The sequence below is a fragment of the Triticum urartu genome, chromosome 5A (assembly GCF_056163025.1).
Source record: "Triticum urartu cultivar PI428250 chromosome 5A, HENAU_Tu73, whole genome shotgun sequence".
Classification (NCBI taxonomy): Eukaryota; Viridiplantae; Streptophyta; class Magnoliopsida; order Poales; family Poaceae; genus Triticum; species Triticum urartu.
This window is the reverse complement of record NC_141877.1, coordinates 685,418,316-685,436,006: the sequence shown is the minus strand read 5'-3', so window position 1 is coordinate 685,436,006 and position 17,691 is coordinate 685,418,316. Positions and strand designations below refer to the sequence as shown.

General features: G+C 41.4%; 1 long non-coding RNA gene across 1 annotated transcript; it reads left to right on the top strand.

Annotated features, from left to right (window-relative positions):
- The first annotated feature begins 867 nt into the window (after positions 1–867).
- On the top strand, positions 868–1,517 carry LOC147974181 (uncharacterized). Its single transcript, XR_015603727.1, has 2 exons — positions 868–1,121; positions 1,236–1,517. It is a non-coding gene; the product is annotated as an uncharacterized LOC147974181 (long non-coding RNA).
- Positions 1,518–17,691: the final 16,174 nt, after the last annotated feature.

The window sequence follows — 17,691 nt, the reverse complement described above, 5'->3', positions numbered from 1 at the left end:
ATGTTCTTGTATCCAAATACTGATTTGAAATTTGAAAAATGTTCTTGCTTTCTATTTTGGGGGTATTTAAAAAATGTTTAGATATTCCAAAATGCCAAGCCGGTAATCTTTCAGATCAGGTCACTACCATCACGCTTGCAGAAGACAACACCACCAAACCCTGCTGCATCCGGAACAAGGCCAACGGTCCATACAAATAGCACCAGAGCAAACACATTGGAACAGTGGGGTCGAAGCACAACGAGACGTCACAAAGTAGTTGTCGCAGCCGCGTCAACCATGCTTGACAAACAAATCTACCAGATCGACCACAGAGGCACTTCATTTACCCCTGTGGTCGCCACCACTAGAGATGAAGCCATGGCCAGCCGAAACCTAATAAGCAAGCTAGTCCTAAAACTACCGCTAATACACCCCTCACACGTGGGGTTCGTTGAACGGGAAGGAGAGGGCCACGGGAGACAACACCGGCAAATGGAGGCGCCAAGGGCGGGCGGTTTCGCTTGTTTCCGTCGGCACGGGAGGAGCGAGGTGGGTGGTTTGAGAAGGAACAATGCAATGTAGTGTATGTATGAATTGTGCAAACATAAAATGTGTGTGTGTGTGTGTTTTTTTTTGAAGTTAACATAAAATGGGTGTTGATGCCACCAGCTTCTTTTCTTGGGTATATATATATACTGCTGCCGGTGCCACGTGTCCCAGCTTTTAGTAAGTTGGGCAAGAACTTATAGAGGACGACCCAAGGAAGGATTGGCCTCGATCGCAACATATAATAGGCTAGTAATTACTGCTCGCAATAATAATATACAGGTTATTTTTGGAAGGAATTAATTCGCCCATAAACAGATAAACATGAAAGGTCTCCCTCATCTCATCATCCCCTTGTTGTGATTGATCAACATGAGATGAGAGGCCGAACTTGGATTTGCTAGCCAAGTAATCTCGATCGGTTGGTGTCAGATCACGGCAGCCTCCCTCTCCGGCCCCTAGTAATCTCGATCGACCCATCTCCAAACTAAGCAATCCAATGGCGTGCGGGTACAAGGCGGCGGCGGCGCGCGACGTCCCCGGCGTGCTCCTCCTCCTCCTCCTCCTCGTGGCCTCTCTCGCCACGGTTACCAGTAAGTAAAACCTTGGCGGCGGCGGCGGCGGACATGTTGATTGATGATGATGATGATGCATGCTTCTGTATTTTCTTGCATTGACCATTTTTTTTTGCTTAATAAAATTATTAGGGTGTGCGTGGGTGGGTGACTACGCGTCGGACCACGGGTGCGGCAAGACGTTCATGGAGGCGCTGTGCGACCCGGCGGACGCGGCCCAGAACCGCGCCTGCAGCGACGCCTGCCACTACAACGGCTGCGGCGGCGGCCGCTGCGTCTACGTCGCCACCGCCAGGGGATGCTACTGCAATCCATAGCCCTAGCAATCGCTCCATCCTCCAAGTCGATGATGTATGTGTTCCCTCGTTGAATTGATTGGTGAATTGAATAAATTGAAGAAATTGCTGCTGGGAACACAGAGCATGTTGATGTTGGTTTTTCAACATGCATGATTTATTTGATCGCGATCGAGGGAGAAAAAAAATGATTTACAACAATGCAGTAAATCTTTTCCTTAAAGCCTGCGGATCGCGATCCATCAATATTCAGTGCCTGCCATGTGATGTATGGGACACACACTCGATGCTCTTCTTTTCTTCTTCTTTTTTATTTATTAGGAACCAACGCTGTATGCTTGACAGGAAATCAATTCTATCCATTAGTTTTTTTTTCTTTTTCAGAATTGTCGCCATCTTTTTTCATTCAAAACAAAGGTTTGGGTCATGAGTATTGCCCAACCGAACATGTATACCTACGCCTAGCTTACAAGCAAACTTACCAGATTATGAGTCTCAAAATTGAAGTTCCCAGAATCATGGATAAAAGAACAAGAAATAAAACTATTACAATGATTCATCATCTCATATTTTATCCATTTGTTGCATGGAACGCACGAGGAATACATACATTACTTGGCGCTCATTACTTTCAGGGTAGCACAGCCCAGCCCGGCCCATCTCAGCCCAGGTGGAACAGCCGAAAGAAGCCGCAATTCCCCATGGGCTGGGACACCATATCGTCCGTCCGCAGCTATGGACCTGGCCTTGGGAGATCCTATTTGCCGCAAATAGTCCCCAGTTCGCACAGACCTCGCCCGATTGGGCCGGCCATTGGGTTCAAACCCTTACCGTATGGTCGGGCGCAAAAACTCTGAGAAAAATAAGTGCGAGCCGGATTCGATCCGGAGAGCTGCTGTAGAGGACGGAGAATCCTGCCAGTCGAGCTGACTGACTGGTAACAAAAGAGAAGCAACGTAACTCAACATTACTCAAAAGAAATTAAGAAACAGATAAAATTTATTAAATTCCAATTTCTTTTGAAAATGCGAGTAATTTTTTGAAACCATGAAACAATCTTTAAAAAAATGGGAACAAATTTTGAAAAACGAGAACAAAAAATTGAAATTCTGAACAAAATTTGGAAATTCGAACAAATTTCGGGAAAACATATGAATTTTAAACCTCCAAACTTTTTTGAAAACACAAACAAATTTATAAATTCAAAACTTTGTTTAGAAAATAAACAAAATATGAAATAATTTTTTTGCACAATAAAAACAAAATTTAAAATTCACATCATTTTTTATGAAAATGTGAACACTTTTTGAAAATACGAACAAAATTTTGAAACTCCAACATTTTTCGACATGATTTTCCTTGGAAATTCCGAATATATTTTTAACATTGCGAACAATTTTCGAAAAGATGAACAAAATTATAAAATTTCGAACATTCTTTAGAACATGAACAAAACTCCAAATTTTTTTGAAGATATGAACAGATTTTACATTTCCAAACATTTTTGGAAATTGTGAACAACATTTTGAAAATGTGAACAAAATTTAGAATTTTTCAATTTTTTTGAATTTTAACAAAAAATGTGAAAACAGGAACGTTATTTGAAATTGTGAACAAAATTTTGAAAATGTGAACATTATTTCATAAATTGAACAAATTTTGACCACAAGAACATTTTTCAAAATTATGAATAATATTTGAACTTTTCGAAAAGCTTAAAAAGAAAAAGTAAAGTAATATCAATAAAGAAAATAAAAATAAAGAAAACGAGAAAAAAGAAAGAACAGAAAAGGACAGTGAAGAAAACCTGAAAAAACTAGCAGAAGGAACAAATAATTTTTTGGGAATTCCGCAAACTGGTTTTAAGTTTTGTCTCCGCTGTTTGTTCTTTAGGTTTAGCGTTGTTATTCCGCAAACTGGTTTTAAGTCGTGGTGGCTGGCGTGACCTGTACGTCTATAGGAGGTGGTGCAAAACTGGTTTTAAGGTTTGCGGTTTTTTATCTCGCGAAACGAAACTACCGTAAATGAGCTGGCCCAGGATAAGCCGCGCTCCGTGCGAAGCCGCGACTACTTGCCGCAGTAAGCGGCGTACAGAGAATTCCCCTGGCCTTAGCCTTTCTGTCCATTCTTTCTGTTGCATTGCATTATGGCCCAGTCCAGTTTTTCCTCTCTGATCTCTACAGAAGTGGTTGGGAGCTCTTTTTTTTTTGAGAATTAGTGGTTGGGAGCTCCTGTTCGGTGCTTTCGGCGCTACTTATCGCAACTGGCGCTCGCAGCGCAAAATAGCGAGAAACATGATTCGATCCCTACCTGCTAACTTCACACCTTTTAGGCAATAACCACTAGGACGCCTACTCTTTCTTGTCCACTATGAGGAAAATACTCTATTTGACTTCTCTTAATACAACATTAGCATGTAGGAGCAATATATACCCAGTTTGTTATGCATATTATTTTATGATATAAATAAAAAAGCATACACAATAAAAAATGAACTTGAAGAAAGTTCATAAATTTCAAAACATTCATACAAAGTGAAAAAGGTTCGTCAATTTGAGAAAAGTTCACGAATTTGAGAAAAAGTTCACGAATTCTGAAAAAAAACGTCAGTGTTTTTTTAAAAGTTAATCTATTCTGAAAATATTTCATAGATTCTCAAAAAGTTCACAAAATTTAGAAAAAAGTACATCAATTTCGGAAAAATTTCGTCCAATTTGGGAAAATGTTCCCGAATTTTGTAAAATAGTTCATCAATTTTTAAAAAAGTTCAACAGTTTTGCAAAAAAATTCTTCCATTTTGAAAAAAGTTCATCGGTTTTGAAAAAAGTTCAACAAATTTGGCAAAAGTTCATCGAATTTTAAGAAATTTCATCAATTTTAAAAACGTTCATCCAATTCTAAAAAAAATAGTTCATGAAATTCAAAAAGAGTTCATCGATTTTGAGAAAAGTTCACCAAATTTGAAAAAAGTTCACTGAATTTTGGAAAAGGTCATCGAATTTTAAAAAGGTTCATCCACTTTTCAAAAAAATTCATCGGATTTGAAATGGAGTTCATCCAATTTGAAAAAAAAATCATCAATTTTGAAAAAACATTCATCAGATTGTAAAGAAAAGTGCATCAAAGTTGGAAAGAGTTCTTCAAATTTGAAAAAAGTTGATCAAATCTGAAAAGAGTTCATGTATTTGAAAAAGTTTATCAATTTCGAAAAAAAGTTCACAAATTATAAAAAAGAGGTAAATACACTGCAAATCATATAACTTGCACATGACGGTCAGTTTAGTGCATAAACTTGTAAAATACGTGTTTCTGGTCATCTAACTTGTCCTCTCGTTCATATACGGTGCTCTCTATCATATCCGGCCGTATCCTTACGCGTGCCAACGTGGCGGGGCCCATTGTCAATGGCTGAGGTGGCGGTCATCCACGCATACTGTTTTTTTCTTCAGATATTACCCTTGCATTTTATTTATTTACATAGAAAAATTCTCAAATAAAACTAAAAACATTGTTGCGCGCGGTGGGATTCGAACCACGACTGGCCGCGGTTCGCCCCGCATAGATAGCCACCACTGAAGTTTGTTTCAGCCAAAAAAATAGCTTTATAGAACCAGACCATACAAATTAAAGTCAAATCAAAACATAGAAAAGGTAATCCCTGCTTCGAACCGGCAACCCGTTCCAATAAAGCGGGCGTTCTAACCAACGCAACTGATGTTACTTCATGTTTATTTGAGGCTACTAAGGTATATCCAAGTGAAAAAGTACACATTCAGAACTATATTTTCTTTAGTGTAAAAAAAGAACTATATTTTCTTTTATCAAGATTTTTAAATTTAAAATTATTTGAATTCAAACAAAATTTACATTGATTTGTCCAAACTTTTTCATTACTAAAACCGAAGTTAGTAGGACTACTATTATGGAAAAAAATCAGACCTCAGGCTTGAGGGCGCACTCCAAAGGAAATTTGGATACATTCATTCTGAAGTATATTTTCCTTTATCTACATAATTCACATTCAAACAAAAATTTCATTGATTTGTCCTAAAAAATAGACACATTTATTTTGACCTATACTTTTCTTTATCTTGATTTTCAAATTTTAAATTATGTACATTCATTCTGCACCATGTTTCCTTTTATATAAATATTTAAATTTTAAATTATTCGTATTCAAACAAAAGTTTTGTTGATTTTCCCAAAAGAATTTACATACATTCATTCTATACTATATTTCCTTTTATCTAGATTTTAAATTTAAAATTATTGAAATTCAAATCAAATTTTTTTTGGTTTGTCCAAAATAATTTACGTTCATTCATTCTGCACTATTTTTTCAGGAATATATGTTTAAAGTTAGGTACTATGTGCAAAAAGATCTATATGTGCAAAACAAAATTATACATAATTTGCTGGCATTGGGATGCATAAATTTGAAACTATACAATACAAAAGATAAATTTTGTTTATGTTGTCAAGTGTCATTATGGCCAGATGGTCGGCACTTGTACACGAGGCGAGCTTTTAAGATTCGAACCGTGGCTTCCCCTTTTGAGCACACCCTTCCATACGTTGGCGCGCGTATGGATACGACCGGATAGAGTGGGAAGCACCGTATATAAACGAGACGACAAGTTAGATGACCAGAAACACGTATTTTACAAGTTTATGCACCAAACTGACCGTCGGATGCAAGTTCTATGACTTCTGGTATATTTACCTCATAAAAAAGTGTGCATTAAAGAAAACAAAAAGAAGAAACAGAAAAGGATACAAAAATAGAAGGAAAGAATAACAAACCGAACTAAATAGTCATGTCTCTTATCTCATCCGGCACTTCGAACAACATTCAGTCACCAAATTATATAACTCATATAATACTAAATAGTCATCGAACGTTAAGCATGCGGACCCTACGGGTTCGAGAACTATGTAGACATGACCGAGACACCTCTCCGGTCAATAACCAATAACGGAACCTGGATGCTCATATTGGCTCCTACATATTCTACGAAGATCTTTACCGGTCGAACCGTAATGACAACATACGTTATGCCCTTAGTCATCGGTATGTTACTTGCCCGAGATTCGATTGTCGCTTTCTACTTACCTAGTTCAATCTCGTTACCGGAAAGTCTCTTTACTCATTCCGTAATACATCATCCTGTAACTAACTCATTAGTCACTTTGCTTGCAAGGCTTCTTATGATGTACATTACCGAGAGGGCCCAGAGATACCTCTCCAATACTCGGAGTGACAAATCCTAATCTCGATGTATGCCAACCCAACAAACACCTACGGAGATAGCTGTAGAGCATCTTTATAATCACCCAGTTATGTTGTGACGTTTGATAGCATACAAGGCATTCCTCTGGTATCCGGGAGTTACATAATCACATAGTTGAAGGAATATGTATTTGACATGAAGAAAACAATAGCAATAAAACTGAATGATCAATATGCTAAGCTAACGATGGGTCATGTCCATCACATCATTCTCCCAATGACGTGACCCCGTTATCAAATGACAACTCATGTCCATGGTTAGGAAACCTTAACCATCTTTGATCAACGAGCTAGTCAAGTAGAGGCTCACTAGGGACTCAGTGTTTTGTCTATGTATTCAGACATGTATTAAGGTTTTCGGTCAATACAATTCTAGCATGAATAATAAAAATTTATCATGAATAAGGAAATATAAAATAACAACTTTATTATTGCCTCTAGGGCATATTTCCTTCAGTCTCCCACTTGCACTAGAGTCAATAATCTAGATTACATTGTAATGATTTTAACACCCATGGAGTCGTGGTGCTGATCATGTTTTGCTCGTGGAAGAGGCTTCGTCAACGGGTCTGCAACATTTAGATCTACATGTATTTTGCAAATCTCTATGTCTCCCTCCTTGACTTGATCACGGATGGAGTTGAAGCGTCTCTTGATGTGTTTGGTTCTTTTGTGAAATCGAGATTCCTTCGCCAAGGCAATTGCTCCAGTATTGTCACAAAAGATTTTCATTGGACCCCATGCACTAGGTATTACACCTAGATCGGATATGAACTCCTTTATCCAGACTTTTTCATTTGCTGCTTCCGGAGCGGCTATGTACTCCGCTTCACACATAGATCCTGCCACGATGCTCTGCTTGGAACTGCACCAACTAACATCTCCACCATTCAATATAAATACGTATCCGGTTTGTGACTTAGAGTCATCTGGATTAGTATCAAAGCTAGCATCGATGTAACCATTTACGACGAGCTCTTTGTCACCTCCATAAATGAGAAACATATCCTTGGTCCGTTTTAGGTACTTCAGGATGTTCTTGACCGCTATCAAGTGATCCACTCCTGAATTACTTTGGTACCTCCCTGCCAGACTTATAGCAAGGCACACATCAGGTCTGGTACACAGCATAGCATACATGATAGAACCTATGGCTGAGGCATAGGGAATGACTTTTATTTTCTCTCCATCTTCTGAAGTGGTCGGACATTGAGTTTGACTCAATTTCACACCTTGTAACACAGGCAAGAACCCTTTCTTTGAGTGATCCATATTAAACCTTTTCAAAACTTTATCAAGGTATGTGCTTTGTGAAAGTCCTATTAAGCGTCTTGATCTATCTCTATAGATCTTGATGCCTGATATATAAGCAGCTTCACCGAGGTCTTTCATTGAAAAACTCTTATTCAAGTACCCTTTTATGCTATATCATTTCCAATCAACAATATGTCATCTACATATAATATTAGAAATGCTACAGAGCTCCCACTCAGTTTCTTGTAATACGGGATTGAACGAGGTATTGGGATACCGACAATCGAATCTCGGGCAAGTAACATACCGATTGACAAAGGGAATTGTATACGAGATTGATTGAATCCTCGACATTGTGGTTCATCCAATGAGATCATCGTGGAACATGTGGGAGCCAACATGGGTATCCAGATCCCATTGTTGGTTATTGGCCGGAGAGATGTCTCAGACATGTCTACATGGTTCGCGAACCCGTAGGGTCTACACACTTAAGGTTCGGTGACGCTATAGTTGTTATGGGAATTAGTATGCGGTTACCGAATGTTGTTTGGAGTCCCGGGTGAGATCCCGGACGTCACGAGGAGTTCCAGAATGGTCTGGAGATAAGGATTTATATATGGGAAGTCCTTATTCGGTCGCCGGAAGTGTTCAGGGGTTTATCGGTATTGTATCGAGACCACCGAAAGGGTTTCGGGGGTCCACCGGGAGGGTCCACCTACCCCGGAGACTAATGAACTACAACTATTTATAGCGATTGGCGTCCTTGTCATCGAGTTTGTTAGTCTGTGAAAACCACCCATGAGAAATATCCCAACAGAATAGGCTGACATACGTGGCTTGTGGAATAATCCATGGCGTTGCATGGAGAAGGCCATCCATGGAAGCAAAAGAAGACATATGGCAAAGAAGAGGACACGCGTATCTATATATTAGTTGTTTCCCATAAAGGCATGATATTATATTTCGTTTTCATATGTAATCGAGTGACACATCGCATATTTCCACAAGCTCAAGCAGGGGCGGACCCAGAACAAAAATCGCCCGGTGTCCACGTGTACACCAAACTCAACAATCTAAAATATTCGATGACAAAAAATCTTTGCCAAAATGAAGCGTTTCATTTGAAATTTTAGTTGATTATGTATAGTTGAAATATAAAACACAAGAAACCCAAACAACAAAAACAAATATGATGAATGACCAACTCAAAAAAAAAAGTTCAACGAGGGCAACATGAATTCCCCTAATAATTTGCCGCTTATTATATTATCACAACTGCACAATTGAGTTACATTATTTGTCTCATTATATTTATCACAAATCCCCCCTAAAAATGTGTCTTACTTTTTTTTTGAGCATCAGTACAGACACAAGCGCTCATATACACGCGCATACACTCATCCCTATGAACGCACACACGCACACCCTACCCCTATGAGCACCTCCGAGAGACTGAGCCGGCATATCATCTTGAGATTTACGAAGTCACCGTAGGCGCCTCGTCGTCGACGGGAACGTCTCCTCCCACTGAAAGCGCATCGCCGGAAATCCTGAAATACATCCAGGAATAATGCGAGCACCAGGATTTGAACCCTGGTGGGTTAGGGATACCACTGTCCACCTAACCAACTTAACCACAGGTTGATTCGCAAAAATGTGTCTTACTGGTGTCACATACGGTCGAAAAGTCCAGAATTGCAAATAGATGTGAATCACCAAGACAAAAATATCAGATAGCGGTCTCATTATCACTTGTCATACTCTTAAATTTGAAAACTCTAACCATATATTTAGGCAACAAGAATTTGAGATATGTACACATTCTTGATTGAGCCATACATATTTCCATCGATTATTTAGCGGTCTGCGTCGGCCAACAGGCGAGGGCAGGGGCAGGTTGATGGTGTCATTCTCCAGCCGACCGCGGGCTGGTGACTGGCGACGGTGCGACCCAGTGGAGGCGAGCATGCTGCAGCAGAATCGGCGCAAGTTAGGCACGTACATACAGAGCATGTTAGACATCAGAGCCATCTCATGTTAGGCACGTACGTACAGAGTATATAAGACCAAAACAGACGACCTGATCCATCGATAGCGCCACTCCTACTAGACGGGTGTGCATGCGGCTGCGCGAATACTCGCCGGGTATTTCTCTCTATGTCTTTGTCTCGTTTCAGCCGGTGTCCAACTTTAATTTTTACCGGTGTCCAGGCACAAAATACGTACTATACATAACTTAAGCTGGATTTCTACCCGGTGTCCAGTGACACCGGCTGGACCAACGTAGATCCGCCCCTGAGCTCAAGGGTTCAATTTGACAAATACAATGTTTTTACTGGGAGGGGGTGGGGGGCTATTTTTGAGGCAATTAATGAACCTAACAATGAGTACTAGGGGTACGAACTAAGGGCAGAGCTTAGCTACGGCGCACGTGTATCACTTGGATTTAGCAAGTTCAGGCCTCTCTCAGAAAGGTCACAACCCTACGTCTCGTGCCCGGGGGCTTGTGTTTTCTCTTCGGGGTGTATGATTACAATGGATGTTGAACACTTGTCATGGAGTTGAGGGGAGGCTTAAACATAGTGCAGCTCGGCCCATTAATGCCACGTTACAAGGGGTTTAATGAGCATAACTACAGCAGTTACTGGTAACAGCAGCTATAACTACACTTGAAGTCTGAGATTAAGGCACCCGACCGTTGGGAATCCCACACCGCCTCCATGCCTCCACTGTGCGAGTGATACTGGCGAGGCCAACTGGCGGGAAGACGTTCGAGTGATGTTGGAATATCCAGGTGGACTTCTAGGAGTGCGCATCCGAATGCGCCTGTGGTCCAGGGACCTTCCAATGATGGTGTGGGACTCTAGGTGGGCCTTAGATGTCAAGACCTTGACCTTATCAGTAATAGGTGACCCCATCAACTATAGCTATGACCATCCGCATGCCCATAGTCTAGTATCATGAGCGACAAGAATGTTACAAGGCTGGTTGTATGGTACACGTGGCCCATCAAGGATCAAACCTATGGTACTTGACCCTTTGGTGTCGCATTAGTATAGATTATTCTTTCAATCGGGGTCACATTACCATTGATGGATGACGCGCATAATGATTTAGTCAATCATGAAGCTCCATAACTCTGACATGATCTTTAGTACACGATGTCTGAGTGTGCATGTGTATGCTTACATTATAATCGGTGTTTAAAAAGAAGTACCCTGATGGTCATTGCGCCCGCGTTTACCGCCACTGCAACATGGTTACATCCATTTATTACATTTTATACCTGACTAATATAGGTGATGAGCACCCACAAGCAAGATTAAATCGTGTTGCATGAATGATCGACAATAATGAAGGTAATTGTTGGAAATGTTAGCACCTTTTTGATTAATCTAACCCACAAGCACATGATAAAGTTGGCAGTCACAATATGCACTTCATACTGATACCTAAGCATGCGAGCATGTACAGTACATAGAACCGTAACATCCATGAGCACAACATATACGGCTAGCACATGAACGAGCAAATAGAGGATGGACGAATCATGCCCTCTGGTTGGCGAGGGAAATGCGGCGGCGACAGCAGCAGCCTGAGCATCCTCCACGGTCATGGAGTCGATGCAAGGGAAGTAGTCAAAGCAGAGGCCGATGGTGATGAGAATGAATCAGGAGCAATTGCGCCAAGACGCTGCCCAAAAATCTTATCGCCATTCTCTTGAGCAGGATCTGAAATGACGGGGTTCCGGAGGCAGCTGCTCTCCCAATCAACTGTGCACGTGGTCGTTGGGATGGGATCGCTGGAAGCAACACAATGAGAGGAACAATAGATGACAACTAGGGTCATGCAGGAGGGAATGAGTGAGTTAGGGCTCACTCCACATGCCAAAGCCTCCTTATATAGGCCGTCAACAAGATGGGACTGGGCTTAGGCCCGCAATCGAGTCCAGTAATAGCCCACAGTCCAACGTCTCGGAGAGTGGCACTTCTGTTTGTGACTTGTTAACTAATCCATAATTAATTAACCATTCCTAACCGCCAAAACTAAGACTGGGCTCATTCCCGCAACCCGCAGCGCGCGTGGTTGAGGGAGTCCTGGACTAAGGGGTCCTCGGGCGTCCGGCCTGTTATCCGATGGGCCGGACTGATGAGCTATGAAGACATGAAGACTGAAGACTATACCCATGTTCGGATTGGACTCTACTTGGCGTGGAAGGCAAGCTTGGAGACCGATTATGAAGATTCCCTCTTATGTAACCGACCTCGTGTAACCCTAGATCTCTCCGGTGTCTATATAAACTGGAGAGCATAGTCCGAATAGGACAGATTCATTACCATATACTCATAGGCTAGACTTCTAGGGTTTAGCCATTACGATCTCGTGGTAGATCAACTCTTGTAATACTCATATTCATCAAGATCAATCAAGCAGGAAGTAGGGTATTACCTCCATAGAGAGGGCCCGAACCTGGGTAAACATCGTGTCCCCCATCTCCTGTTACCATCTATCCTAGACGCACAGTTCGGGACCCCCTACCCGAGATCTGCCGGTTTTGACACCGACAGTGGTCGCTAGGCGGACGGCGGAGGAGGAGGAGCACGCATGTAACACTCTACTTCCCAAGCTCCCAATGGAAAGTTGTAGAGGAGCCCTTATAAAGGGGTCACCCTCTCCTCCCTCCCTCTCTCTCTAACCATCCATGGAGAGGATGGCAGGTGCACGAGAGGGAGTAGTGGTGCGGGCCACACAAGAGCTTGATGGTTGGTCATGGAAGCTACCGAGCGATGGTAGGCCGAGAGATGAAGAATGAGGTGTCGCTGGAGGAAATATAAAGATCCCATCCTCGAGGATAAGATCACTTCTACGACCGCCTTGTTGCGCTCTTTCCTTCCCCTCAGACTAGCTCTCCCCCCTCCCTTCCTCATCCACCTTCTACCTCGATGTCAGAGCATGCCAGTTGATGTGGTTTTTGTAGGGGAACATAGTAATTTCAAAAAAATCCTACGCACATGCAAGATCATGGTGATGCATAACAACGAGAGGGAGAGTGTTGTCTACGTACCCTCGTAGACCGTAAGCGGAAGCGTTATGACAACGCGGTTGATGTAGTCGTACGTCTTCACGATCGACCGATCCTAGCACCGAAAGTACGGCACCTCTGCGATCTGCACACGTTCGGCTCGGTGACGTCCCACGAACTCACGATCCAGCAGAGTGTCGAGGGAGAGCTTCGTCAGCACGACGGCGTGATTACGGTGATGATGAAGCTACCGGCGCAGGGCTTTGCCTAAGAACTACAACAATAGGACCGAGGTGGATTATGGTGGAGGGGGGCACCGCACACGGCTAAGAGATCAATGATCAACTTGTGTGTCTATGGGGTGCCCCCTGGCCACGTATATAAAGGATGGAGGGAGGAGGAGGCTGGCCCTCATAGGGTGCGCCCAAAGTGTGGAGTCCTACTAGGACTCCCTAGTCCTAGTAGGATTCCACCTCCCATATGGAATAGGAAAAAGGGAAGGGAGAAGGAGAAGGAAGGAAGGGGGCGCCCCCTTTCCCTAGTCCAATTCGGACCAGTCCATGGGGAAGGGGCGCGGCCACCCTTGAGGCCTTTCTCTCCTTTCCCGTATGACCCATTAAGGCCCAATACGAATTCCGGTAACTCTCCGGTACTCCAAAAAATATCCGAATCACTCGGAACCTTTCCGATGTCCGAATATAGCCTTCCAATATATTGATCTTTACATCTTGACCATTTCGAGACTCCTCGTCATGTCCCTGATCTCATACGGGACTCCGAACAAACTTCGGTCATCAAATCACATAACTCATAATACAAATCGTCACAGAACATTAAGCGTGCGGACCCTATGGGTTCGAGAACTATGTAGACATGACCGAGACTCATCCCCGGTCAATAACCAATAGCGGAACCTGGATGCTCATATTGGTTCCTACATATTCTATGAAGATCTTTATCGGTCAAATCGCATAACAACATACGTTGTTCCCTTTGACATCGGTATGTTACTTGCCCGAGATTTGATCGTCGGTATCTCAATACCTAGTTCAATCTCGTTACCGCCAAGTCTCTTTACTCGTTCAGTAATGCATTGATACATCCATTTTGCATCATGCTTTTATATCGATATTTATTGCATTATTGGTTGTTGTTACACATTATTTCACAATACTTATGTCTATTCTCTCTTATTTTACAAGGTTTACATGAAGAGGGGGAATGCCGGCAGCTAGAATTCTGGGCTGGAAAAGGAGCAAATATTAGAGACCTATTCTGCACATCTCCAAAAGTCCTGAAACTCCACGGGAATTATTTTCAGAATATATAAAAAATACTGAGCGAAAAAAGTACCAGAGGGGGGCCACCCACCATCCACGAGGGTGGGGGCGCACTCTACCCCCTGGGCGCGCCCCCTGCCTCGTGGGCCCCCTGGTGGCCCTCTGATGCCCATCTTTGGCTACATGGAGTCTTTCGTCGAGCAAAAAAAAATCATAAGCTAGCTCACGGGACGAAACTCCGCCGCCACGAGACGGAACCTTTGCGGAACCAATCTAGGGCTCCAGCGGAGCTGTTCTGCTGGGGAAACTTCCCTCCGGGAGGGGGAAATCATCACCATTGTCATCACCAACGGTCCTCTCATCGGGAGGGGGTCAATCTCCATCAACATCTTCACCAGCACCATCTCATCTCAAACCCTAGTTCATCTCTTGTATCCAATCTTTGTATCCAAACCTCAGATTGGTACATGTGGGTTGCAAAGAATACCTTGCTAAAAACCGCTTATCATTTCCTTCTGCTCCTCATTGGGTTTGACACTCTTACTTATCGAAAATGCTATGATAGATCCCCTATACTTGTGGGTCATCAAGACTCTTTTCTGGCGCCATTGCCGGGGAGTGAAGCGCCTTTGGTAGGTGGAATTTGGTAAGGAAAAATTTATATAGTGTGCTGAAATTTACTGTCACTTGTTACTATGGAACATAATCCTTTGAGGGGCTTGTTCGGGGTATCTTCAGCCCGACCAGTAGAGCAAAGAGTTGCTCCTCAACCTACTCAACCTACTAAAATTGTTTAATTTGAAATTCCTTCGGGTATGATAGAGAAACTGCTAGATAATCCTATCACAGGTGATGGAACATTACATCCCGATTTGCAACTAATCTGTGTGGATGAAGTTTGTGGATTATTTAAGCTTGCAGGTATGCCCGAGGATGTTATCAATAAGAAGGTCTTCCCTTTATCATTGAAGGGAGAGACATTGACATGGTTTAGGCTATGTGATGATATTGGATCATGGAACTACCAACGATTCAAATTGGGATTTCATCAGAAGTTTTATCCTATGCATCTGGTTCATCGTGATCGTAATTATATATATAATTTTTGGCCTCGCGAAGGAGAAAGCATCGCTCAAGCTTGGGGAGGCTTAAGTCAATGTTATATTCATGCCCCAATCATGAGCTCTCAAAAGAAATAATTATTCAAAAAAATTATGCTCGGCTTTCTCTCAGTAATCGCTCCATGCTTGGTACTTCTTATACTGGTTCTTTTATGATGAAGACTATTGAATTCAAATGGGATTTATTGGAGAGAATTAAACGCAACTCTGAAGATTGGGATCTCGACGAGGTATAACACCTAAGTTTGATTGCGTTAAATCTTTTATGGATACCGATGCTTTTCGTGAATTTAGCACTAAATATGGACTTGACTCTGAGATAGCAGCTTCTTTCTGTGAATCCTTTGCTACTCATGTTGATCTCCCTAAGGAGAAGTGGTTTAAATATAATCCTCCCATTGAAGTAAAAGTAGTTGCACCTATTAAAGTTGAAGAAAATACTATCACTTATAATGATCCTGTTGTTCCTACTGCTTATATTGAGAAACCACCTTTCCCTGTTAGAATAAAGGATCATGCTAAAGCTTCAACTGTGGTCAACAAAAGTAATATTAAGACACCCAAACCCCCTGAGCAAATTAAAGTTGAACCGAATATTGCTATGGTTAAAGATCTCTTGGCCGATAATATTGATGGGCATGTTATTTACTTCTGTGATGAAGCTGCTAGAATTGCTAGACCTGATACTAAAAATAAACATAGACCTGTTGTAGGCATGCCTGTTATTTTTGTGAAAATAGGAGATCATTGTTACCATGGCTTATGTGATATGGGTGCTAGTGCAAGTGCAATACCTCATTCCTTATATAAAGAAATTAGGCATGATATTGCACCTGCTGAGATAGAAGAGATTGATGTTACAATTAAGCTTGCCAATAGAGATACTATTTCACGAGTTGGGATTGTTAGAGATGTTGAAGTCTTGTGTGGGAAAGTTAAATATCCTTCTGATTTTCTTGTTCTTGGTTCCCCACAAGATAACTTTTGTCCCATTATATTTGGTAGACCCTTCTTGAATACCGTTAATGCTAAGATAGACTGCAATAAGGATGTAGTCACTATTGGTTTAGGGGATATGTCTCATGAGTTTAATTTTGCTAACTTTTGTAGAAAACCCCATGTTAAAGAATTGCCTAGTAAAGATGAAATTATTGGTCTTGCTTCTATTGCCGTGCCTCCTAGTGATCCTTTAGAACAATATTTTCTAGACCATGAAAATGATATGTTTATGAATGAAAGAAGGGAAATAGATGAAGTATTCTTTAAACAGGGACCTATTTTGAAGCACAACTTGCCTGTTGAAATCTTAGGGGATCCTCCTCCACCTAAGGGTGATCCTGTGTTTGATCTTAAACCTTTATCGGATACTCTTAAATATGCTTATCTTGATGAAAAGAAGATATATCCTATTATTATTAGTGCTAACCTTTCAGAGCATGAAGAAAAGAAATTATTGAAAACTCTGAAGAAGCACCATGCTGCTATTGGATAAACTCTTGATGATCTTAAGGGCATTAGTCCCACTCTATGTCAGCACAAAATAAAATTGGATAAAGACGCTAAACCAGTTGTTGATCACCAAGAAAGGTTAAATCCTAAGATGAAAGAAGTGGTAAGACAAGAAATACTAAAGCTTATGGAGGCAGGTATAATTTATCGCGTTGCTGATAGTCAATGGGTAAGTCCTGTCCATTGTGTCCCTAAGAAGGGAGGTATTACTATGGTTCCTAATGATAAAGATGAATTGATCCCACAAAGAATTGTTACAGGTTATAGAATGGTAATTGATTTCCATAAATTAAATAAAGCAACTCAAAAGGATCATTACCCTTTACCTTTTATTGATCAAATGCTAGAAAGATTATCCAAGCATACACATTTTTGCTTTCTAGATGGTTATTCTGATTTCTCTCAAATACCTGTGTCAAAAGAGGATCAAGAAAAGACAACTTTTACTTGCCCTTTCAGTACCTTTGCTTATAGACGTATGCCTTTTGGTTTATGTAATGCACCTGCTACCTTTCAAAGATGTATGACTGCTATATTCTCTGACTTTTGTGAAAAGATTGTTGAGGTTTTCATGGATGATTTCTCCGTTTATGGAACTTCTTTTGATGATTGCTTAAGCAACCTTGATCGAGTTTTGCAGAGATGTGAAGAAACTAATCTTGTCTTGAATTGGGAGAAGTGCCACTTTATGGTTAATGAAGGTATTGTCTTGGGGCATAAAATTTCTGAAAGAGGTATTGAAGTTGATAAAGCTAAAGTTGATGCTATTGAAAATATGACGTGTCCTAAGGATATTAAATGTATAAGAAGTTTCC